General features: G+C 40.9%; 1 long non-coding RNA gene across 1 annotated transcript; it reads left to right on the forward strand.

Annotated features, from left to right (window-relative positions):
* Positions 1-14,538: 14,538 nt before the first annotated feature.
* On the forward strand, positions 14,539-15,674 carry LOC112589031 (uncharacterized). Its single transcript, XR_003113203.1, has 3 exons — positions 14,539-14,655; positions 14,903-15,333; positions 15,442-15,674. It is a non-coding gene; the product is annotated as an uncharacterized LOC112589031 (long non-coding RNA).
* The last annotated feature ends 11,027 nt before the right edge of the window (positions 15,675-26,701 follow it).

The raw sequence follows: 26,701 nt of genomic DNA on the forward strand, positions 1-26,701 counted from the left end.
AAATCCACTGGTCTTGCAATTTTCTCTTGTGTTTTCACACAGATTGTTTAATCTTGAAATTTTCAAAAATATGTAACAAATATTCTATTGATTGAATTTATACAAGAAGATTTGATTTGATATAACTCGCCCAAGGCTAGCTTGTTCCTTACCTTCACGTGGTGCTAGCTGTTGAAACCGAATAGGAACACTATATATTTATATATATTCGTTGCAATACTATTGTTATCAAAATAGTACACAAAGATATTGTAAATAAAGCATTTTATGAAAATTAATTTCATTAAAACTTATTCCTGCACAAAATTTTGTTTCCGAACAGAATTTGAAGTTTCGACCCACTGGTGCGATGATCTTTGTGCGAGCGGCGCAGACGCACTTCGGTGTCTTCGACGTCGCTCTGCCTGAGCGGAAACCGAAAGGCTCCGGGTGTAACATGAGCCGCGTCATTATCGTCGCGATCGAACGGGTATAACGGTAGTCTAATCTATTCCAAATTCCCGGGACGAGAAAGAGATTCCCCGGACGAGTCACGCTCGCGTGACGTTTGGCCCTCCGTTAGTCGCCGTGTTTTCCACGAATTTTCCTCCGGCAATTTTTCACTCGAAACGACTGTCTTCTCTCATTAGAGCGGCTCACCGAAGTATGTATTATAAAAAACAGCGAAGGATGAAAAAACTTCAAAAACCTCAAGACGGTTTCGCAGCGTATCGCGAGCAACGGAGGGTTAGCGATAAAATTTTGCGAACGATTATCCGTCTCGTCCGATTCCGGAACGGAGTCGTACGAGCGTGCGGGCAAGAATCGATCGAAGGTCGATACAACGGGCCTGTGCGGGCAACAACAATGGAAAGGTCTTGAAAACGTTAATAATGTCCCGAACAGATCGCTCGCCAATCTACGAAATTGGCCGGCGAGATTCGCAAAGAGTTAAAGACGGCCATCAGACGATCTCCGGCGCGAAATCGATGCGAGAGAACCGCCCGCGCCCGCGCCACGGATCTCCCTTCCCTGCCCCCCTGCAATTATACGGTATAAAAATTCTTTCGGATTTCAGTCACGCAAGCGCGCAGGGCTCTGCATTCGGTCCACGGGAAGAAGATTTACGTGCGAAGCGGTAATTGGCGCCGGTTCGAACTTTTACAGCGCGCTCCGAGACCTTCGGATACGCGCGTCTACCCGCGATAAGAGAATGTAGAGTGGCACGTGAGAAATCGAGAAAAAAAACGCGGTTTAATGGTACGTCATTACAAACACTTCTTATATATCGGAAACTGGCGAAAGAGATCCTCCTCTCTCTCCTCGGCGTGATCCGCAATTAAACCGCGTAGTACGGGCGAGTGCAAAAGTCTCGATGGACCTCGCGCGACGGAAAAATGCGGAGCCAACGATTTGATTAAAAAGAAAAAAAAAAAACAACGATTTGTTAATTCTGCCGAGTGGTTTTCATTATCCAACGGTACGTTGTACGTATCTCGGCAAAAACACTGCCGTCAAACTGGATCAGCGAGTCGCGAATCCTTGAGGAGCCCGTCCAAACTTGTGCACCCAGATTTGCCGAGAATTTAAGCGACGTTCAACGACGCGATAACAGTCGTTCTTCTCCCCGAAGAAACGGACTGAGCGACCAATTCAGCGCGAATGCAACACGATTTAACCGAGTCTAGCCACGGTGCATTGTGCGCTTCCCGAAATGCGTACAGAATGAGTACAATGTTATTATATTAATAAATATTGCCACACGCGCCACACCTATTTTACGTCTACCTATTGTTCGATGTGGGATTAACGCAGGAAGACGTATCGCGATTTCTTCATTAGTGTATCATTTACGAGCGACGCAGCCTCGATACGCCTTGAACTCGTGCCCACCGGTCTGTATGCGCGTCCCGTTACGAACCCCGAAGACTCGGAGCCTTGATTGCCGGTGTAACATATTTGATGGCGCGTAAAGCGCACAGGGGGAAGCTGCTAACCCCGAGAGATAACGGATTGCCCGCCTATCTATTCCTATTTATCTGTCTCTACCCATGCATCTCTCCCTCCTGCGATACCCGTCGATTTCTCTCGGCAGGATGCACCAATACCAGGATGCGGCCAGTAGCGCCGCGGCCGCGGCCGCGGCGAGCCGCTGCGAGCTTCGACAAATACGAGTCGGAAGCGCATTTTAATAAAATACATATGGCGATTGTCGATCGAGCCCTCTGCCGGTCTCGCGGTCGTCTCCTCGGGCGACGTGCGAAGGATCGGCCGTGATCAAGCGATGAAACAAGTGTGCGTTCACTCATTACGATCGATTATATGAATTATATTTATTACTCGGGAATAATCGACGTGAGCGGAGGCGACTGAGATTGTCGGGAAATAGATAATAATAGAAGCATCGCTGATACAAGCAATACGCAATAATGATATGGCTCCAATACGCGTGTAATAATAAACGGTAGATATAGCGGATAGCAAGGAAGCAACGATGATGCTCGCGAGGGAAGACATCGTGTCTCATTAATCATTTTTTCATCACTTCTGTCAATCACGATTTGCTGAAAATTAATTACAGTTTGTTGCGATACTTTAGATCCTCGCGCGGTGCAGAGAAAAACTTGATTCGGTTGGTTTCCGAATTAGTACCATCTTGTAGACTTGTTCGCTTCTTCAAGCACAGGGGCAATCCAGAGACTCTCAAGAAAATTGTATTACGTAGTTTTTAGGCTTAACTGGCACAATTTCGGCACAACTTCCAAAATTTCGAAAATGTAAAAAAAACTTTTTTGGCCCACTACTTTTTACTTGCCAATTTTTTTGCAAGCTGTGCAATTTTCGGAACATGCCTTAGTCGCTTTTTTTGTTGTATTCGACTAGCACAATTCAGCACAACTTGCAGATTTTGATTACTCGTAACAATTCAAAAGTTACAGAGGTATGAAGTTAGAGATACACATCAGCGAAGAGACCAATGTTTTTGCTGTACTGTGGACTGCGATGGTTTGACGTAATTTGGCCATTAGGAAAAGTTGTTGGGCTTGACTAATACAACCCGGCACAACTTTCAAAATTTCGGAAATGTAAAAAAATTCTTTTTGACCCACCACTTTCTGCCACCATTTTTTTGTAAGCCGCGCAATTTTCAGAACATGTCTAAGTCGTTTCTTGTTGTACTCGACTAGCACAATTCAGCACAGCTCGCAGAATTCGAATATTTACCACGGTTCAAGAGCTATAGTGATCTGAAAATTATTCGTAAAATTATTCCTAAAAATTACTTTCTTTGAATACTCGTACTGCGAAAACCAGCCATCTGAGGACATTTTGCGATTAGAAAAAAATTGGTGGGTTTGACTAGCACAATCCAGCACAACTTTCGAAATTTCGAAAATATGAAAAATTTTTTTGCGCCATCAGTTTTTGCAAATTTCTTTTGCAATCCAAGTAATTTTCGATACAACTTTAAGTGGTTAGATTATTCTATGCTAATCGCTATTCGATTAGCACAATTCAGCACAACTTGCGATAAATGCATTGTAGAAAAAGTTATTTATTAATTTGTATTTTAACTTTAACAATTTTTTTCTACTGAACGAAAGGAGATATCCAGTATCTTCAAACGGCACAATGCGGCACAAATTAGTAGAGATTCACAAACAAAAGTTGGGTTCATTCGGGGGCAAAAGTGGGGGCTGACAAATATTCGTTTTTATTTTTTTCCTCAAATGTTATCGAAGTTATCGGTCTCGCGTTTGCGGCACAAATCAGCACAAACAGCGCAATACGGCACAATAAAGAAAAACTCAAAATTCGAAAAGTACGGGGCTGCCAAAAATTTACTTTTCCTTAATTTTCTCGAGTACACTTTGAGTTACAGAGTCGCGCAGATTGCCGCGCGATACGGCACAAACGTAGCACAACGCGGCACAAATCGAAGGAATGCAAAATTCGAAAAGTGCGGGGCCAACTTCACGCACGTGAAAGCAACTGTCGCTCGTCGCGTTGCGTCTAGCCGCTTGCTCGCCGCGTCGGAGGAATTCGCATTTTGTTTCTCGTTAATCCTCCTCCGTGTATACTCGCATCGAAAGCGTCAAAAGCGCGAAATGTGAGACAGAAAATCGAAAGTTCCAGAGACACACGATACTGCCAGCGACGAAACAGAATACACCCCGGTCGAAATTTACTCCGGCCGGGGCGTCGCGTGCGAGCGTACACGCACGTCGCGCGTCGCAACGACGGCGAGAGGAGTCGCGCCGGGTGGGAGCGAGACAAAGGAGATGCGGGACAAGGAGGAGACAAAAAAAAGAAAAGTATTATTTGACGCGCTCGCCGACATATTGAATAACACGACAGCTGCGGAATACGCCGCAGTCCCTCTCCTCTCTCTCTCTCTCTCTCTCTCGCTCTCTCTCGTGTCGTTGCTCGCGAAATTATTGCGCAGCCTCGTCGGGACTCGGAGGAGACCGCTGCGCGCTTCGTTCCTGCCTTCGAGAGCCCCGAGAGATCCTCCCGATCCTCACGATTTTCTCCCCTCCCTCTCCCCCCACCTCCACCCCCGCCCATCTCCCCTCCTCACCTGCCGCCTCTCACTGTCCCTGAAGTATAAATCTTCGATTATATGCATTCAGCGAGATAACTAAAAAGTAACGGAATACGCGTTACACCCACCGCATGTAATTTTCATCGCGCGCTGATAAAGCAAGGCGCGAGTGGGTGTCCGTCAAGATTCCCTGATACTTTCTGACGTAGCCATAACGGGGCTACCATAAAGTCTCGTTGCGCTTTATCCGTCGTGACAAGATGCGAGACGGTATTGGACTACGGCGCGACGACGTCGCGTCGGTGCACCCGAGAGAGCGCTCCTCTCTCTCTTTCTCTCTCTCTCTCTCTCTCTCTCGCTCTCTTCCTCTCGAGGAGATCGAAGGGCGATGATGCGAGCCACAGAATGCGCCGTGTATCCGCCGAGAGGAGATCCGCGCCGAGTGTTGTATATCGCGTAGCATCGCGTCGCGTCGCGTCGCGCGGTGTCGCATTGCCATACCTGCCAATTACAAACCGTTTCTGCGGTCGGCCGGCCGATGATGAGCAACATGTCGCGACACGATGACCGGCTCTCGCACGCTGCAAGAACCTCGCTGACCGCGTCCTCCACGCGCGTCCGCGGCCGGGCACAAGTGGTATGCGAGAACGCGAATTCGTGCGAATTCACGCGCACGGAATGCAAAGCGACGGAAAAAGAACGCGCCGGCGCGGCGCGGCGCGGCGCGGCGGCCGATCGCTCGCGGATGGGACTCTCACTCGATATTACTGCGAGCGTAATTACCAGAGAAAGCAGAGGTCTCTCTCCGCCCCTCTCGTGCCGCGCGCGCCAGTTCCCCCGGGATTCCTCCCGGCTGAACTTTTGTCCGCGGTTAATTAGCGCGCGATCCTAAGCGATCCGCGGCTTACGCGAGCGCGTTCCTCGGCGTATCAACGCGCTCGATCGGCGCGGGTTATGATTGTTCATTAAATTAGAAGCGGCAATGCGCGCGGCCGCGCTGCGGCATTCGCGCGCACGCGGTCAGCGACACGGACACAAGCGAGAAGGCGGGGGAGGGGGGGAGGGGGGAGCGAGCGCGCGGATGGAAATTAATGCGCCGCGCCGGTGCGAAATGCGGCGAAACTGTCTGCCATTGCGGATAATTAGTCGGGCGCCGATGCGGCCGCACCGCGCCGCGCCGCGTCGCGTCGCGCGCGGATCGGACGGGAAAAAGGCCGGCGCGGCGCGCGATATCTCGATATCGCGTCTCTCTAATTAGAGCGTTTAGGCGGACGCAACGCGACGCGACGTGCGGACGCGTATCAAGTTCAGAAGTGCAGGCAAATCGCTAATCTAATTTCTGACCTCAAATATATCTTCGCGCTATCGCGCCAGTATCCAAAAATAGAGGAGTAACTCGGGCGAGTCTCGCGACATCATGACTCTAGGAGTCACGAAAAAGAGAGAGAGAGAGAGAGAGAGAGAGAGAGAGAGAGAGAGAGAGAGAGAGAGAGAGAGAGAGAGAGAGAGAGGGAGAGGGAGAAAGGAAGAGACATTTAGTGGCATTTTGGGGTATGCTCCCCCTGAGAACGAGTTTTACAATATTAATGATAAGATATCAACAGGGTTGAGAAAACCACTTTGCGAAAGAGTTACAGTTATTTTCATTGAAAAAGTAACCAGTTATAGTTACAAGGGAGTGACCTCCAAAAGTAACAGGTTACAGTTACAGCTATTTAGAAAGTAACGAATCGTTACTTGTCAGTTACTTTTTTACAATAATTGTGCAGTTATTTTAAATTTCGTAATTGTGTAAATTCCTTCAATCTTAGATAAAAGTAGTTTGTTGATTATTATATTGCTCATATTGTATATAATTCTTACAAATTAGATTCATTAATTTAAATAAGAAATTCATATTTATTTTTTAAGACTATTAACGACAATCGTAAGAAAGTGAATGAATTTGGTGAGGATAAATACTAAAAATACTAAAAATAATCTTAACATCAAAAAGTAGATTTCTTCACTAAAAAATATATTGATATTTTATAAATGAAGACTTACACTCGTATGTTTTCTTAAATTTACAATTAAAGTTCTACTTGCATGAATAACTTTTTTGCCAGCGCTTTTGCAAAGGAATGCCCAGTTGTTCTCGTTTTCAAATTTTTTTGCTGTAACTCGAATATTTTTGCATACGCTGCATACCATGGCATTTTATAATCCTCCTCCAAAGATTGAGATGTTTTATCCATTGCTTGAATTTTTTCATATAATAACTGAAACCACGCAACGCACTTCACGCTAAACGCAGGTTATGTTAATAAATAAGGACTGGCGACGCGCGATGGAAATATCCAATAGGCGTACAATTTTTTTTGAAAGAAATACAGGTTGCATTCGGAGAGGAGACTATCAGCGCTATTGCATCATTTTATCCTAGCTTTACATTTAATCAGCGATAAAGATAGATGACGCAATAGCACGTTTTCCAAATGCAGTCAGAATAATTGTATGCTTATTGGACATGAAGCGTTATCGCGTTATCGTTGCTGGCCAGAAACTTAAGTTTGAAATATATAAGGTAACTATTAAAGTAACTATTAAATTAGTTACTAATTATCAAACAAATGTCACTTGGTTAAGTTACTAGGTTACAGTTACAGATGGAGAAAAGACGGAACCAAGTTAAGTCACAGTTACCAAAAAGAAAATAACTGTAACTGTAACTTCGTTACAAGTAACGCGTTACTTCTCAATCCTGGCAAATCCAAAGCAGACGCCTAGACGGAAATAATAAATACACACGGGGATAAGAATTACGAGATCCACACAAGAGTCGACGAAGAGTTGCACGGTTGCACGAGACGCAAGGAAAGTAAGAGGAAGAGAGCCGAGTAGAGGAGGAGAGCCTCAGAATGATTGGCGAAGTTCGGCGAGAGCTGTGCAAAGAAATAAATCTCCCCTCGATACGAGAATTCATCGACTCGATCTCGCGGCCGGAGGGAGAGGAGAGCCGAGCCGAGGCGGAGTCCGCGAATGTTTGCGGCGAACGGTGGAATAATACCGATCGGCTCGAGAGAGCACACAGAGAGAGAGAGAGGGGGAGAGAGAGAGAGAGAGAGAGAGAGAGAGACAGAGAGAGAGAAGTCGTTCGCAGGCTTCGCCCACGCCTCTCGCGATCCCTTTTCTCACGTCGGGGAAACTCGAGGACGCGGCCTCATACTCTTTCGGTCATTAGCTCGAGCTCCGCTCCCCCCGCCTCGCGCGCTCGCACTTCAGTATTATTTGCATCCGACGTAAGTCCCGATGGCATGCGTACGCGCGCGCAGTGGCCGTCGTAGAATGCAGCGCGGCGCCCGCCCTAATCATCCCCGGCCGGCCGGCCCGGCCCGGCTCGGCTAACGCGCGCGCCGCGCTCCGTTCTCTGCTCTCACTTACCCACTTACTTAGCCGCGTCAATTGCATCCTTGTAAAAAGCCACCGAGCGAATTAATCGCTCGCGAACGGCGCGACTGGCGTCGTAAATATACCGTCGGCGGCGGCCTGAGAAAAATCTTAGGCGCCGCGGAAAAGTTCGCGCCGCGCGGATTTTTACGCGGCGCGCTGGCTCCCCGCTCCGCTGCGAGCGAGGGGGGCCCGCGGTGCGGAAAACGGGAGCCTTGCTCGGTGGAGGGCGATGATCGTCATTGCGTGATGATAATCGGTAATCGGTGCGCGATTGTGCGTCAACGCTGTCGCTGAATAACCGTGTGGCAACGCGCGCGATTACGCGCGTTCGAGTGGAGAAATGTTGCTGTTTGTGGCACGGCGCGAGGCGGTCTCTGCTATTCTCCATTTAACCCTTTATATTCTCAATTAATTCGCCTGAGACCTTCTTATTAAATTTTTGTGTAATTGATTAGCTCTCGGCATATTCGGCAAACATAAGGGATAGGAAAATAAATTTTGCAGCAATTTCATGATTTCAGTAAGAAGTAATGTCTGTAATGTAAGTAATGTTTGTAAGCACCGACAGGAAGGTAGGATAAGTCACAGAAAGAAAGGTTCAAAAACCGTGGATATGCGTAGACATAATTTTATATGTAACCATAGAAGGAATATTTATATATTTAATATATTATATAGAAGGAACATTTATATATTTATGGATCACATATTAATATATAACGATATCAAATATGTGTGTATAATGAAAAATATATAGTTTATACAGTAATATTAAATATATATAATTATTAATATATATATATAAATATTATATATATATTAATAATTATTATTAATAATAATAATTATTATATATATATTATAAATATATAATTATAATATATATATTATTGTAATATATATTATATTTATAATTATAATATATATATCATATAATAATTATATATAAATATTATATAATAATACATAATAATATATGGTTTATATATGATATATAACATGGGATGTAATCTTTTCTGATTCGGGCAGTTCTCGTAATACTGAATAATACTGAATAATATGAATGAAGAGGGAAGTCCAGTGACGAGAGAAATAATACGAAAAGAAAATCTGTCGTCGCGCGATATTCCGGTCGCTGTTCTTCCGGGAAAATCCAAATACACTAAAGGACTTAAAACTTGTCTTCTCCGTGCGAGAAAGCCTTTTATAATTCTGAGCGTTCGCAATTTCACTTTGTGCTTTTAATTCGAGCGCGAGGAAAGATCATAAATCGATCGTCCGAGACCATCCGTCCTGCAAACAACGTTGTGGACTCGGGCATACTTCGAAGCTAATTAGGATCTTGATTAATCACGGTCTCAGAGTTCGCTTCGAGTTTGGAAAGTTCGGCTAACTACGGCGATTTGCATCGCAAGCGCTCTTTTAGTCGAGAAATCCATCCATTCATCGGAGCTAATCTCCAGAATGTCGATATGCCTTCGCCGGGGATCGCTCGGTATCCGTGCAGTTCCTCACTTTTCGTCTCACACCAAGTCGAACGAGACGCGAGCGAGTCCCTCTTAGTGACTTAACGGTACCTCCTGAAGAACAGATCGTGGCATTGTTCCGCAGCGGCGGAACAACAGCGCTTTCGTGCTCAAACTCGTCTCATCGAGCGAATCGCACGCCGATGATATTAACCCTCCCTCTTTGCCTTTTGCAGCTAATGAAATTACCGCGAAGCAATTTTACCGCGGCGTAATTCAATCTCGAGGAAACAGTGTCGTGGTTTTGCTGTCGTATATCGACTTTTAATCGAGACGCACACGCGTGCCTCGTACAAATTGCACGCATATAGGAGGCCCGCGATGAGCGACGGAAATGTGTTCAATCTACCTATCGCCAAGGTCGATCGCGAAATTGCGAGGCAATTTTCCCGTTATATCTTCATCTCGAAAGACTAATTTTCGTTAACGTTCCTTAATGCACGGGGAACACACTAATGGGGAAATCTTTCGCCGCGCGTAGCGATGAGCGGTATAAAAGAACACACACACGGCTCTCTCTCTCTCTCTCTCTCTCTCTCTCTCTCTCTCTCTCTCTCTCTCTCTCTCTCTCTCTCTCTCTCTCTCTCTCTCTCTCTCTATGTTTTCTCGAGTAAATCTAACGCGTTCCTTGAAAGTGGAAGGGTCATATTTCCATAATTGTTCCCAGGTTCCCTCCTCTCGAGCAAACGTAAACGGAAAGAAACGCTGGCGGGCAAAGCGACTAAAGGTATTGCCGCGGTACTTTCACCATCTGGCGCGGGCAAGTTTGGAACGTTGGATTAACGCTGCCGTACCACGCCGGTAATCTTCGTCTCCGGCAGCTGAGTCGAAAATAATCACACTCTCATCTATTAACCTCCGACTCGTATGAACTCGGGGGGTCAACGTTTCGTCTCTCCCAGGGACGCCGACGACTCCAACCGCGCGCGGTTTAACAAACCTTTCTCGTCCGCTCGTTCTTCTGCTGCTTCATCGAGCAATAATTTACAAAAACACACGCGGTGCGTTTGATAAGCCTCAGGCAACCTTCGACATTCTTTCCACCTTGCAACACGGATATTAGGAGAGTGATTTAGTTTTCAGGAGGTTTTGCAAGAGGTGGCAATAATGTCAGTTTTGTCGGAGACAGTCACAGTTATTATTTCTTGATGCTTCAATATTAATCCGCGATATTTAGTCATTTATTAACAACAGACGCAGTAAAAGTCGTGTTGATACCATCTTAAAAATGGAGCTTCCTAAAGCGTATTTTCGACACGCGAAGTGACGGAGAATTAGCGTACTTGTTTGCAAAATGCTAAAGGACTTTTTTGTTCAGAATGACCTAACCTACGATTATACGACGGCTATTGTGGCCAGCGACAGGTTCAAGGTTCGGGGTTCAAAGTTCAATATACCCATATCTACTGCTACACATAACAACTGTTATGTAATTGTAGATTGGGTTATTCTAAACAAAAAAGTCCTTTACCATTTTACAAACAAGTACGCAAGTTTTCAAGTTATCAATTAATTCTTTGAGCCACGAATTTTTCCTTTTAACCGATTTCTGTAAAACTTTGTTATCCAGGGGTTTTCTAGGTCGCTGATTACGAATCCATTGTCAGATTTTCGAAATTCAAAATGGCGTAGAAATTTGGGTTTTTTTAAATTCTCGCTTCGCTGCATTGAATCAGCCATCGTGAATTTTGAAAATCTGATGATGGATTCATAATTAGCGACCCAAAAAATCCTCAATACTAATTTTTCTAGAAATTAAAGCTTTTTTTAAGTTTTCCGTCCGAAATATTGGATTGGTCATCTTGAACTTTGAAAATCTGATGAGGGATTCGCAATCAACGACCCAAGAAAACCCTAGATACCTAGTTTCATGGAAATTGGTTGAATTTTTAATTTTATGTCCGCCATATTGGATCCGCCATTTTAAATTTCGAAAATCTGACAACGGATTCGTAATCAGCCCCAAAACAATCCCTGCGTATCAACTCCCAAATAAAAATAGTCAATTCTTCGCCTTGCCATACATTTATTCTTAAAAACATTTTATTGTGTTTACTTATTTACTATTAGCAATAATAAATTTAAAGAATTTATAACTAATCACAATTATTCTACACTAGGTAGGGTCTTAAGAAGCTAAGAAATATAATTGCTAAGAAATCGATCATTAAAACTGTTCATAAAATATAAAAAAACTGACGGAATATAGGTGGGTCTCTGGGTATCCGCCTGCGCGGATACCCAGAGAAAAGGTTAAAAAGATCTTCTAGATGTGGTCATATTCAATCATTAATAACTATCTCCATTTTTGCAAAATGGTACATGACTTTTCTTCCAAGTTTGATCTGATTAATCTTCACAATTTTTCGTTTCCGGAAGATTCCGGACACCCTGTACAAAAAAGACCGTCCGCGGGTGAACGAAATGGCGGCCGTGGTTCGCGCGAATCAGCGTCCTCGGGCACGTCCAACGCGCACCCTCCCTCTCTCAGGGAGAAATGAGGGAGGGACGCGTTAAAATAGGACAATAAATGGCGCTCGCGTATGTCATCGCGGGTCTGGATGTTTAGTGCGCTACGTCGCGTGTTCTCCGCGACACCGCCGCGGCGCTTAAATTACTCGATAATAGCCGCGGCTTAATCCACCACTCGTTCCAGTTACGGCGATTTGTTGCTCGGCCGCGACAGTTACGGATGTCCCCGCCCTTAAATTCGACTTTTTACGACCGCAATTAAACAACGCGGCTAGAATTCATTCGGCCGGCCGTTAAATCACAGTCCTATCGCGTCCCAGCGCGTTAGATCCCCGGCGCGAAGTTAGCCGGTCTCGCGTAATTTTGCGGCCCGTATAATAATATTAATGGAGATGTTAATTTCACTCTCAGAGAGAAAGAAAGAGAGAGAGAGAGAGAGAGAGAGAGAGAGAGAGAGAGAGAGACGCGCGTGGACTCGGGAACGCGGCCGATGAATGTGCGTGACAGTCGTCGTCGGCCGTCTCGGCGCGCACAACGGAAGACGCAACGCCCGAGTTATATTCCCTCTCCCTCCCCCCTCCCTCTTCTCCCCCTCTCGTAATAAGGCCCTGATACATTGGTCGAAGCTATTAGCTGAATCCATTTCTCGCGAATGCCGCGCGTGTTAGCGCTTCATTTCTCGCGCTTTCGGTATCTCCTTACACGGCGCGTTCTCGAGGTTGCCGCGGCGGAGTTTCCCCCCGGGAGCGCGAAATAGCGCGTGAAGAACAAATCGCGCGTACTGTCGCGAAGCGCCTAATAGCTTATCTCGCTTCGGCGAGATAATCCATCGGAGCGCTCAATTTGTCCGCCGCGCGGCGCTCGCCGGGAGAGATTGATCTCCGCTAATTTCGTATTAATTCGCACGCGTACGGATTGTTAGCGCGCGCGAGTCGTTGTGATTCTAATGATTAATGGCTGCTGATGGGATCCCATCGAGAGCGGCGTCGAATAACCGGCGAAACTTCTTTCTCGCCGCCTCTCTCTCTCTCTCTCTCTCTCTATCTCTCTCTTGTTCCTCTCCTGTGCGCCGCTTGAAAATATTCATTTCCACCTCGGCCGGTCGGGGCTTAATCGCCGTTAAGGAAAGTGATTTATTATGAGAGATTGGCCAGGTAGCAGCTGCGTTTACGGGAAATTACGGTACCGTGAGTCGCGTTACGCAATCGTGAGATGCATAATGTCGGAGCAGTCTCGCACGCGCACAATAATAATGCGCATCCAGATGAGAGAGAATCTGAATCGTCGCAGCGGTGGGAGGGACTCAGGGAGAGGGTGAGGTACATGACAGAGAGGTCCGCTTCTGCTTTGCTCCGGGAAACCCGAGCGTAAGTATCGCGCTGCTTATGTTCCAGCCGTGCTTCTCGTTATATCACGTTTTACGGCGCGTTCAGCGCCGCTATCGACTTTCATTCGAGCCTGATTGATCGAATCCGCGAATGGATTCTGGGGACCGAGACAAAACTTGCACTTGGAACTGTGGTAAGTATATAGAAAAAGGTACACCTCACTGATTTTTTTCATTTTGAAATATGTTATAAAGGATGAAATTCTGAGTGACTTTTCCTAATACAATTATATGGGGGTCGCTTATAGTTTCTGAGATATTTGACTTTAAAGTTTTATAATTGTACGTTGAAGTATATTTGAAGCAGACAAGCAGTTTTCATTCACCTTGAATATAAGAAACGTACATATAAGCGTGAGAGCGGCTCCGCCCCTCCCTCGCACCCAAACAAATCCTGACCTAACCTAACTTATTGCATCTTTATATATTTTTGGACACTGTTGAAAAAAGTTCTCTTAAGATCTATCACCTGGCTCAACTTAACTTATCATAATATCTGCATATTAGGTGTTGTGGCTTTTAAGGAGATCTTGTCAACATCGCTCAATAATATATAAAGATGCAATAAGTTAGGTTAGGTTAGAATTTTTTTGGGGAGGAGCGGAGCCCCGCTCACGCTTATATGTGCTGTTTCCTATATTTCTATGTATACTATGTATTCTATGGATTAACTGTTTGGATTGTATTGTAAATAACGTCAGCTTATGATATCTGGAATTTAATTCCAGGATAATCAAAATTCCAAAACTTTAAAATCAAATATCTTGGAAACTATAAGCGACCTCCATATATTTATATCAGGAAGTCACTCAGAATTTCATCCTTTATAACATATTTCAAAATGAAAAAAATCGGTGAGATGTACCCTTTTCTATATATTTACCGGAACTGCAATCGCACAATGAGGCGATAGTAAGTGTGAAATAATAAGAAGATGTAGTCGAGTAATGACATTAATCAGTTCGCCAGTAATGACTCATGTATAAGCAACATGAATAGCTCCGCTAGTTTTCAACGGATTTGCATGAAACTTGGTACACCCATGTTTTTTGAAAAATGCGTAATGGCGGAATAAAATTTACACTTCCAATATGGCGGCGTTGAAATAGTCAATCTTGTTAGTTTTTGAAGAATATTTATTAAGATATCTAGATATAAGATGTATTTAATTTTGTATGAAATCTTTATAGAGGATTTTTTCGATCGCTGGTGGCGAACCCGGAGTCGAAATTTCAAAATGCAAAATGGCAGATTCAATATGGCGGCTCCAAATGACTAATTTTGTTATGCTATTATGGAGGAGAATGTTGGATGTATGTTTATGTTTTCTAAGTAGCCGATGATGAATTCAGTCGAAATTGCACAATCGAAAATGGCGGCTTCCAATGACTAACTTTGATAATCCATTATGGAGAAGATCACATTCGATCTGTTCATGTTCTTCAAGTTACTGATGATAAATCCAGTCGAAATTGCAAAACCGAAAATGACGACTTCCAGTTACTAATTTTTTTATTTTATTATGAAGGAGATTATATTCGATAATTTCATGTTTTTCAGATTTGGTGATGATGAATCCGATCGAAATTGCAAAACCGAAAATGGCGGATTCAATATGGCGGTTTCCAGTGAATAATTTTGTCATTCCATTATGGAGAAGATCATATTCGACATGTTCATGTTCTTCAGGTTGTTGATAATAAATCCAATCGAAATTGCAAAATCTAAAATGGCGGATGCAATAGGATCTCACGCAGTGGCTTTCAGTGACTAACGGTATTCCAATATGGATAATCTTATCTCCATTATTAGATGAATTACGTAGAAGGAAACTATTTCTGTGCCGAATGGCGTTTCTGGTGAAAAGCTTGAATTTATGACAGTCGGACCTGCAACCAAAAAACATATCGAGCTTGATATCCGCCATATTGGATCCATCATTTAATTACGAGTGCGGATTCGTTATCAGCGACCCAAAGAAACCCTTATAGGTGAGCTTCCGTGTAAATTACGAAATTATTCGCTCTCACGGGTTTTGCCGCAAAACTTTGATTTTAACGAATCACCAGCGAACCGGTTAACTATTTTTTTTTTTACAGTGTAATATTTCCTACGTGCAGTGTACCGTTTTCAAGTAAGGCGGTTGGGCGCGTTAAACGCTCGAGTTGGCAATACACACGGAGCGAAATAAAATGCGTATCGCAGAACATTTTTAAAATTCACACTTGAACAGATTTAAATCGCTGCGTAGCGTGATAATAACCGTAGATGTGTATTGCAATTATTCATCAGAACCAGAAGAAGTGGTGCGTTAAATGTTCGCGAGTCTGTACACACGGAATGACAATAAAATGCATATCGAGAAGTACCTTTGAAATTTAGCTTCGCAATGTCCAAATCCAAAATCAACTTATTTATTCACCTTCAAGCTTCTCCTAGTCTTCGACATAATGCCGATACCGCCGATTCGTCAGGGAAATAATATAGCGAGGCGAAGCGGCTTTACGCTCCTGCGATCCTGTGAATCGAACCGTAAATATCTAATATTTCGTTACACACGTACGATCCCCCCGCGGAGAGTTTCGTACTTGGTGTGTCTTGTTTTTGCGCCTCGCTCATTATTCATCTCGACTGGCCGCTCGTGTAACTTCGATTCGCCGTCTTATGTAATAAAGCGTACGCGCGCGCGCGCGCGCGAAAGTTGTTACGATTCGCCAAGGAGGAAAATGAAAAATCCCGGCCGCGCTGGCGCGATACTCACGCTGCCGGGACTTCCTTCATTTCGTCAGCGCGAGTTCCGCGGGCGAGGCGAGATCGTTCGCGGAGGACGTTTGGGGACGCGGATGATAGAATTCGACGCGGATTCCAGTGGCGGACGAAAATAGAGGGGCCGCGCATCGCATCGAGAATACCATCGGTCCGCATGCCGCGCGGCCGCGCGGCCGCGCCGCCGCGCCGCGCCGCGCCGCGCCGCGACGCGCTGGACGCCGCGGACGCGGACGCGGACAATGTGACTGACGCGCGAGGAGGTGACAGCTAGCGCGCCGGTGAAAGGCACTTGCGTAACGCAGATCCAGAAATGATACACTGCAATGACGGCGCGAATTGAATTTCATAGGGGCGAATTTCATAGCGTGACTAGAATTTCTAACGACCTCGCGAGAAATATCGCGTCGGGATGAATTGGCGAATTGATTGGCCGCTCGCCCGTCGCCCGTCGCCCGTCGCCGCTCCCCTCCCGCCCGCGGGGATGATCGTTTGTTGTTATTTAGCCGTCCGGCCGACGGCGCGGATCTACTAGAGCTGTTTCGCGTTTCGTGTCTCAGCTCATTTTCGGCTCATTTCGCCGACGGATGTCGCTCGCATTGTGCGCGTCGACACATTGTGTGTATGCGTGAAATATTATATTAGGAGGTTGAATTAATTCTGGTCTTGTTTCGTCAATTTTTATTCAATTCTAAATTTTTCTAAATTCTAAATTTTATTCAATCCTAAACTTTATTCAATCCTAAACTTTATTCAAACCTAAACTTTATTCAATCCTAAACTTTGTTCAATTCTAAATTTTAATCAACTTTAAATTTTAATCAATTTTAAAATTTCAATTTCAATTTCAATTCAAACAAGTAATTGGGATAAACGAACGATTCGTGTCAATTTCCCTTTTTCTTTCATACAGAAGTGAAAGAAGAGTAAATCAGTATCGAAAAATATTATCCATATCAATATCGAAGATTCAATATCGATCAATATCGTAATCAATGTCGAAAAATTGTCAAAGTGCAATGATAATTTGTTTACATTTATCAGTTACTTACCCCTCTACTTTACTCGACATATTAATTCGAATAAACGAACGATTCGTATCAATTTTCTTTCTCTTATGAAGAAATAAGATAGCAAATCAGTAACAAAAATCGAAGATCGATCAATATCCAATATACTCATAAAATTAATGCAGATAAACGAACGATTCGTATCAAATTTTTCTTCTCTTATAGAGAAATGAAAGAGTAAATCAGTATCGAAATCGAAGACCGATCAATATATAACTTATTCATCAAATTAACACGGATAAATAAACGATTCGTATCAATTTTTTCTTTTCTTATAAAAGAAATGAAAGAGTAAATCAGTACCAAAAATCGAATATCGATTAATAAATCAGTCTCAGAAAATTGTCCACGTGCAATGACAATTTGTTCTTATTTTTCAGGTACATACCCCCCTAATCTTATTCAACAAATTATCTCAGATAAACGAACGATTCGTATCAATTTTTCTTGTCTTATAAAAAAATGAGAAAATAAATCAGTACCGAAAATCGAAGACCGATCAATATTTAATTTATTCATCGAATTAACGCGGATAAATGAACGATTCGTATGAATTTTTTTTTCTTATCGAGAAATGAAAGAGTAAATCAGTACAGAAAATCGAATATCGATTTATACCATAAATCAGTGTTAAAAAATTGTCCAAGTGCAATGACAATTTGTTCTTATTATTCAGGTACTTACCCCTCTAATCTTATTCAACAAATTAACTCGGATAAACGAACGATTCGTATCAAATTTTTTTTGTCTTACAAAGAAATGAGAGAATAAATCAGTACCGAAAATTGAAGACCGATCAATATTTAATTTATTCATCAAATTAACGCGCATAAATAAACGAGTCGTATCAATTTCTTTTCTTGTAGAGAAATGAGAAAATAAATTAGTACCGAAAACTGAAGACTGATCAATACCATAAATCAGTGTCAGAAAACTGTCCAAGTGCAATGACAAGTTGTTTCCATCTTGCAGGTACTTACCCCATTAATTTACTCAACAAATTAAATCGGATAAAAGAACGATTGGTATCAATTTTTTTTGTCTTATAAAAAAATAAGAAAATAAATCAGTACCTAAAACCGAACACTGATCATTACTATAAATCAATGTCAAGAAAACTGTCTAAGTGCAATGACAAGTTGTTTTCATCTTGTAGGTACTTACCCCACTAATTTACTCAACAAATTAATTCGGATAAAAGAACGATTTGTATCAATTTTTCTTCTCTTATAAAGAAATTAGAGAATCAGTCAGTACCGAAAATTGAAGACTGATCAATATTTAATTTATTCATCAAATTAACGCGAATAAATGAACAATTCGTATGCATTTTTTTCTTATAGAGAAATGAAAGAGTAAAAACCAGTACCGAAAATCGAATATCGATTAATACCATAAATCAGTGTCAAAAAATTGTCCAAGTGCAATGACAATTCGTTTTCATTTTTCAGGTACTTACGCCTCTAATCTTATTCAACAAAGTAACTCGGATAAACGAACGATTCGTATCAATTTTTCTTGTCTTATAAAAAAATGAGAAAATAAATCAGTACCGAAAATCGAAGACCGATCAATATTTAATTTATTCATCAAATTAACGCGGATAAATGAACGATTCGTATGAATTTCTTTTTCTTATCGAGAAATGAAAGAGTAAATCAGTACCGAAAATCGAATATCGATTTATACCATAAATCAGTGTCAAAAAATTGTCCAAGTGCAATGACAATTTGTTCTTATTATTCAGGTACTTACCCCTCTAATCTTATTTGACAAATTATCTCAGATAAACGACAGATTCGTATCAATTTTTCTTGTCTTATAAAAAAATGAGAAAATAAATCAGTACCGAAAATCGAAGACCGATCAATATTTAATTTATTCATCAAATTAACGCGGATAAATGAACGATTCGTATGAATTTTTTTTTTCTTATCGAGAAATGAAAGAGTAAATCAGTACCGAAAATCGAATATCGATTAATACCATAAATCAGTGTTAAAAAATTGTCCAAGTGCAATGACAATTTGTTCCTATTATTCAGGTACTTACCCCTCTAATCTTATTCAACAAATTAACTCGGATAAACGAACGGTTCGTATCCAATTTTTTTGTTTTACAAAGAAATGAGAGAATAAATCAGTACCGAAAATTGAAGACCGATCAATATTTAATTTATTCATCAAATTAACGCGGATAAACAAACGAGTCGTATCAATTTCTTTTCTTGTAGAGAAAAGAGAAAATAAATTAGTACCGAAAACTGAAGACTGATCAATACCATAAATCAGTGTCAGAAGACTGTCCAAGTGCAATGACAAGTTGTTCTTATTATTCAGGTACTACCTCTCTAATCTTATTCAACAAATTATCTCAGATAAACGACAGATTCGTATCAATTTTTCTTGTCTTATAAAAAAATGAGAAAATAAATCAGTACCGAAAAGTGAAGACCGATCAATATTTAATTCATTCATCAAATTAACGCGGATAAATAAACGAGTCGTATCAATTTCTTTTCTTGTAGAGAAATGAGAAAATAAATTAGTACCGAAAACTGAAGACTGATCAATACCATAAATCAGTGTAAGAAAACTGTCCAAGTGCAATGACAAGTTGTTTTCATCTTGCAGGTACTTACCCCATTAATTTACTCAACAAATTAAATCGGATAAAAGAACGATTGGTATCAATTTTTTTTGTCTTATAAAAAAATAAGAAAATAAATCAGTACCTAAAACCGAACACTGATCAATACTATAAATCAATGTCAAGAAAACTGTCTAAGTGCAATGACAAGTTGTTTTCATCTTGTAGGTACTTACCCCACTAATTTACTCAACAAATTAATTCGGATAAAAGAACGATTTGTATCAATTTTTCTTCTCTTATAAAGAAATTAGAGAATCAGTCAGTACCGAAAATTGAAGACTGATCAATATTTAATTTATTCATCAAATTAACGCGGATAAATGAACAATTCGTATGCATTTTTTTCTTATAGAGAAATGAAAGAGTAAAAACCAGTACCGAAAATCGAATATCGATTAATACCATAAATCAGTGTCAAAAAATTGTCCAAGTGCAATGACAATTTGTTTTCATTTTTCAGGTACTTACGCCTCTAATCTTATTCAACAAAGTAACTCGGATAAACGAACGATTCGTATCAATTTTTCTTGTCTTATAAAAAAATGAGAAAATAAATCAGTACCGAAAATCGAAGACCGATCAATATTTAATTTATTCATCAAATTAACGCGGATAAATGAACGATTCGTATGAATTTTTTTTTTCTTATCGAGAAATGAAAGAGTAAATCAGTACCGAAAATCGAATATCGATTAATACTATAAATCAGTGTTAAAAAATTGTCCAAGTGCAATGACAATTTGTTCCTATTATTCAGGTACTTACCCCTCTAATCTTATTCAACAAATTAACTCGGATAAACGAACGATTCGTATCAAATTTTTTTGTTTTACAAAGAAATGAGAGAATAAATCAGTACTGAAAATTGAAGACCGATCAATATTTAATTTATTCATCAAATTAACGCGGATAAACAAACGAGTCGTATCAATTTCTTTTCTTGTAGAGAAAAGAGAAAATAAATTAGTACCGAAAACTGAAGACTGATCAATACCATAAATCAGTGTCAGAAGACTGTCCAAGTGCAATGACAAGTTGTTCTTATTATTCAGGTATTACCTCTCTAATCGTCTTCAACAAATTAACTCGGATAAACGAACGATTCGTATCAATTTTTTTGTCTTATAGAAAAAAGAGAAAATAAATCAGTACCGAAAACCGAAGACTGATCAATATTTAATTTATTCGTCGAATTAACGCGGATAAATAAACGATTCGTAAATTTCTTTTTCTTATCGAGAAATGAAAAAATAAATCAGTACCGAAAACTAAAGACTGATCAATATCATAAATCAGTGTTAGAAGATTGTCCAAGTGCAATGACAAGTTGTTTTCATCTTGCAGGTACTTACCCCACTAATTTACTCAACAAGTTAAGTCGGATAAAAGGACGATTCGTATCAATTTTTTTGTCTTATAGAAAAATGAGAAAATAAATCAGTACCGAAAACCGAAGACTGATCAATATTTAATTTATTCATCAAATTAACGCGGATAAATAAACGATTCGTATGAATTTCTTTTTCTTATCGAGAAATGAAAGAGTAAATCAGTACCGAAAATCGAATATCGATTTATACCATAAATCAGTGTCAAAAAATTGTCCAAGTGCAATGACAATTTGTTCTTATTATTCAGGTACTTACCCCTCTAATCTTATTCGACAAATTATCTCAGATAAACGACAGATTCGTATCAATTTTTCTTGTCTTATAAAAAAATGAGAAAATAAATCAGTACCGAAAACCGAAGACTGATCAATATTTAATTTATTCATCAAATTAACGCGGATACATAAACGATTCGTATGAATTTCTTTTTCTTATCGAGAAATGAAAGAATAAATCAGTACCGAAAATCGAATATCGATTTATATCATAAATCAGTGTCAAAAAATTGTCCAAGTGCAATGACAATTTGTTCTTATTATTCAGGTACTTACCCCTCTAATCTTATTCAACAAATTATCTCAGATAAACGACAGATTCGTATCAATTTTTCTTGTCTTATAAAAAAATGGGAAAATAAATCAGTACCGAAAACCGAAGACTGATCAATATTTAATTTATTCATCAAATTAACGCGGATAAATAAACGATTCGTATGAATTTCTTTTTCTTATCGAGAAATGGAAGAATAAATCAGTACCGAAAATCGAATATCGATTTATACCATAAATCAGTGTCAAAAAATTGTCCAAGTGCAATGACAATTTTTTTTTATTATTCAGGTACTTACCCCTCTAATCTTATTCAACAAATTAACTCGGATAAACGACCGATTCGTATCAATTTTTTTATCTTATAAAGAAATGAGAGAATACATCAGTACCGAAAATTGAAGACCGATCAATATTAATTTAATTTATTCATCGAATTAACGCGGATAAATAAACGATTCGTATGAATTTCTTTTTCTTATCGAGAAATGAAAAAATAAATCAGTAGCGAAAACTGAAGACTGATCAATACCATAAATCAGTGTTAGAAGATTGTCCAAGTGCAATGACAAGTTGTTTTCATCTTGCAGGTACTTACCCCACTAATTTACTCAACAAGTTAAGTCGGATAAAAGGACGATTTGTATCCATTTTTTTTGTCTTATAGAAAAATGAGAAAATAAATCAGTACCGAAAACCGAAGACTGATCAATATTTAATTTATTCATCAAATTAACGCGGATAAATGAACGATTCGTATGCATTTTTTTTTTCTTATAGAGAATTGAAAGAGTAAATCAGTACCGAAAATCGAATATCAATCAATACCGTAAATCAGTGTCAGAAAATTGTTCAAGTGCAATGACAATTTGTTCTCATTTTTCAGGTATTTGTCCCTCTAATTTACTCAACAAATTAACTCGAATAAACGAATGATTCGTATAAATTTTTCTTGTCTTATAAAGAAATGAGAGAATAAATCAGTACCGAAAATTGAAGACCGATCAATATTTAATTTATTCATCAAATTAACGCGGATAAATGAATGAGTCGTATCAATTTTTTTTCTTGTAGAGAAATGAAAGAGTAAATCAGTACCGAAAATCGAATATTGATCAATACCAGAAATCAGAAGTGTCAGAAGATTGTCCAAGTGCAATGACAATTCGTTCTTATTCCCGAGTCTTTCCCGAGTCGAAATATTAATTCTACATTGATCCTGCAAATTGCATCCAATTTGAAAAATCAATGCAGAATATCTAGATGCGCAATAGTGAACAAGCTTTGTCCTACCTGAACGTTACATCTGGCTACTCTCGCAGTCTCGCCCATGATGAGTCTTCAACAGCGACGTATTCCGCAGTTATTTAATACTCGTTTATCTCGAAAATATATATGTATTTAATCCTTATATTCTTAATTTAAATGAGCAATTTTTGTTGATGTTGATTATATATTTGCTTGACAGCGCAAGAAAGAGATCAAAGATAAAAACGTAAATAGAATTGCTTTTGTTAGAACTGCGCGTGAGATAAATATATAAGGATTAAATAATTATATAAGAATTAGAGGAAATGGGGAGATGAAAACACTTTTTATTCTCATCATTCTTAAAGTTCTTTTTTCCTTTTTTGTTCTTTTTTTTTTTCTTTTCTTTTTTCTAATAAGAATGATGAGAATTGTAGCTCTCAAAAGAGCTGAAGCTGCAAAAAGACAACGGTTATGTCTAATAATGCTGTTTCACCAATAGAGATTTTAATTCAGATTTGGTACAATAAGAAAGATAAACAAGAATTAGAAACGGGCATTCTAGCAGATTCTAAACGAAAACAGCAATCTGAGCATTATTAGACGAATAAAAATCAACACTTGCAAAATTCATATCAGATTCTAAGATCATTATTCATAGTTTTCTAAATTATGTGCAATTTTTTATTGAGAACATAATTACAAATTTGTATTTATAAACCTTAGCTTGCCTCAGCAGCCTTGCTCGAATAGACATTCATATTTTATGAGAAAAGCAAAGTAGAACTCATATTACGTGAAATTAAGTTAACGAATAATCAAATCTCAAGCTATTTTATCATTTTTCAGATGATAAACTATGAATGCTGATCTAATTTCGACTCGGGTATATCCTTACTTCGAGTAAGGTCCGTTAAAATCAGAAAAACATTGCGTAATAATAATGACTCGAGGTACCTCGAATACCATACTTGATGTATCGCTGTCCACGTCTCTCGGCTCCAGGTCCTTCCTCCATCCTGGCTTCTCGATCCGATGTCCTCCTTCTGGTTGCTCCGTAACTCCGCAGCACCCCCGGATACTCCATCGTAGCACTGGCGACGACACTGACTCTAGCTTTAACACTCGCGCAAGTAAGATTCGGGGACAAAGAAACGCGTATTAACCGATACTCTGCGTCGCGGTATGCGCGTCGTTCGTCGGCCCGAGGCGCAATGTCCTTTCCGCAATCACGGAGTCATATATAAGGATACGAAACCAAACAATCGGGAAGGCACGGTTACCCCCCACCAGTCGCTGACCTTGCCGATCAGTGTTGATGCCTGCGTCGTCCGTTAGCTGAAAATGAAAACAACTCGTGTTTTCAAAGCATGCCTGTGAAAGACTCGCTTCAAACATCACAATACTTATTTACGTCTGTTCCGAGAATCATATTACGCCGCATTCAAACTGCCTCTATTTTGACATGACATACACGAGATCTGCGATCGCGTCATTGATCTTTCTTTGGACAGGAAAATCCTGAGAGGAACGCTGTTCGAGAATATCGCATTTTATGTTTCTGGCGCTTTGCAGATTACCGAATCCGATGTAACAGATCAGGGAAAGTATGAATGCGTCGCTATGAACAACGCCGTGGACACGGAGTACTCCAAGTCAATCACGTTATACGTGAAACGTACGTATATTTAAATATATATTATAGGGAATATATCGTGGACGCGCGCGAGACGCGGCTTGCGTATTGGGATGCAACAAATCACGCTGCGTTCCTCCTTTTATAATCCCTGCTCAAATCAAGCTGTATTTTCCAAGGAAATATAAACGACCGCCGGCCTTTTCGCCAAAAGATATATTGCCCGATCTCATTCCAAGTATCTCTGTAGCGATAGCTCCGTCAAAATATACGTCTGACCAAACACGATGAAAACTCCTCAGAACGACGCGTTTCACCGACCTTCTCTACAACTTCGGTTTTTATGCATCCTGAGTACACCAAGTGTTTTTGTCTAATGAGAATAACCCGAGTCCCTCTGAACTATTAGATCGCCAACCATAAAGCGAAGTCACGCTCTCACTTTCCAGTCTTGCGTCCGCCTTTTACTATCAAAGTTCTTCGAGTCTCGGCGAATTACCGGGTCGTTCGACGCTCGTCCGAGGGGGCCGATTTCTCATTCAGACGCTCGTCAGATTCAATGCTCGGCGTAATCGAGACGCGTTCGAGAGATTCAATTGCTGCGCGGTGTCCGCTCGGCTAGCAATTGAGTTTAACTAACGATCGGTGCACGCCGATTCAACCGCCACGCAATCGCTACGCGAGACCGCGGCGCTGAATTATATATATATACAGGGTGCTAAATTTCAAATGTAACAGGTAAAAAATTTCGAGAACTATGAAAGATATTAAAAAAAGCTGAAACACGTGTCCCATGATTTGGAAGGGGAAAGAGAATGGCGAACAGAATTCATCTTAATCATTATTAATTACAATCACTTTTCCTCGCATTCCCAAGAATGTATTTTCGCACCCCCAGGGGGTGCGAGCATCCCCGATTGGGAACCCCTGCTCTAGAGGATACATACTTTCATGACTTGGAACAAGTGTGAAAATTTGCTGAAAATTGGATCGACTCCAAAGAAGACTCTTCTTATCGTCGCGAAATCCATCTCTTGCCAGGAAGATGGGATAAAATTGTAGAATGCGAAAGAAAATATTTTGAGGTATTCGTTCATTATCTCGTTTAAGTAAATCAGTTTTTCAGAGGAAAAACCCTCAGAATTAAATCACGCCCCTAATAGCAGAATGAGAGCTCTCTATCCTGTAAGTCTGGAAGCCTTTTATTTTAAACATCCTATATATATATATATATATAGCATTTTCCCGGACGCGATCGTCGATACGAAAGTAGCGGGAGGACGCTGGCACCTACAGACGCGGCTCTCTACGAGACGGAAATACGAGAAGCGCGACATGGAAGAATCAGAAGCGACGCGTACAAGCAGAACGAGTTTGTCCGACCGCGCCCTGCTGAAGTAACGATCGCGCCGCGCAGGATTTATGCGATACGATGTCCGGCGCGTGATAAAGCGCCATACGCGTGTCCCTTCCATTTCGCTTGTGCACTTTTAATCAAGCCTTTACATAATGATCCGTCAAATCGGACACGCTCCTCTCGCAAACACCGAGTGTTCGCACGCCACATCTTGGAGCCCCTCCGCACGCGGAAACTGTCGCGGCTATATCTTTAAGCCCGTCGACCGCTTCATCGACCGTCCAGACTTACCTGGGCTCATTCGTCTCGACATTTCTGCGCGAGAATTAACCCTTTCACTGTTAGTGGGAAGTATACTTTACTTGATTCAATCTTGCCTTGTAAATCACATAATTTTGAAGAACTAATCGGGAATTTGAGTTTTCCAGATTAGTTGTTCAACATACTCCAATAGGTTTTCATACCCAATTATTCATTTGTGATTATTTATAACAAATCAAAGTTGAAAAAGAAATGCTTCTTTTAAGGAAAAATCGATTCCTCGGAGAGTATTGAATGTAATAAAAGGGTGCTTCCGAAATGTCTAGGATTGGGTCGAGTTGAGTTAGTTTCACTATAGTATCCGTTACATATACTATAGTGGAACTAACTCAACTCGACTCAACCTTGAACATTTCGGAAGCACCCAAAG

The sequence above is a fragment of the Harpegnathos saltator genome, unplaced genomic scaffold (assembly GCF_003227715.2).
Source record: "Harpegnathos saltator strain DR-91 unplaced genomic scaffold, Hsal_v8.6 scaffold381, whole genome shotgun sequence".
Lineage (NCBI taxonomy): Eukaryota > Metazoa > Arthropoda > Insecta > Hymenoptera > Formicidae > Harpegnathos > Harpegnathos saltator.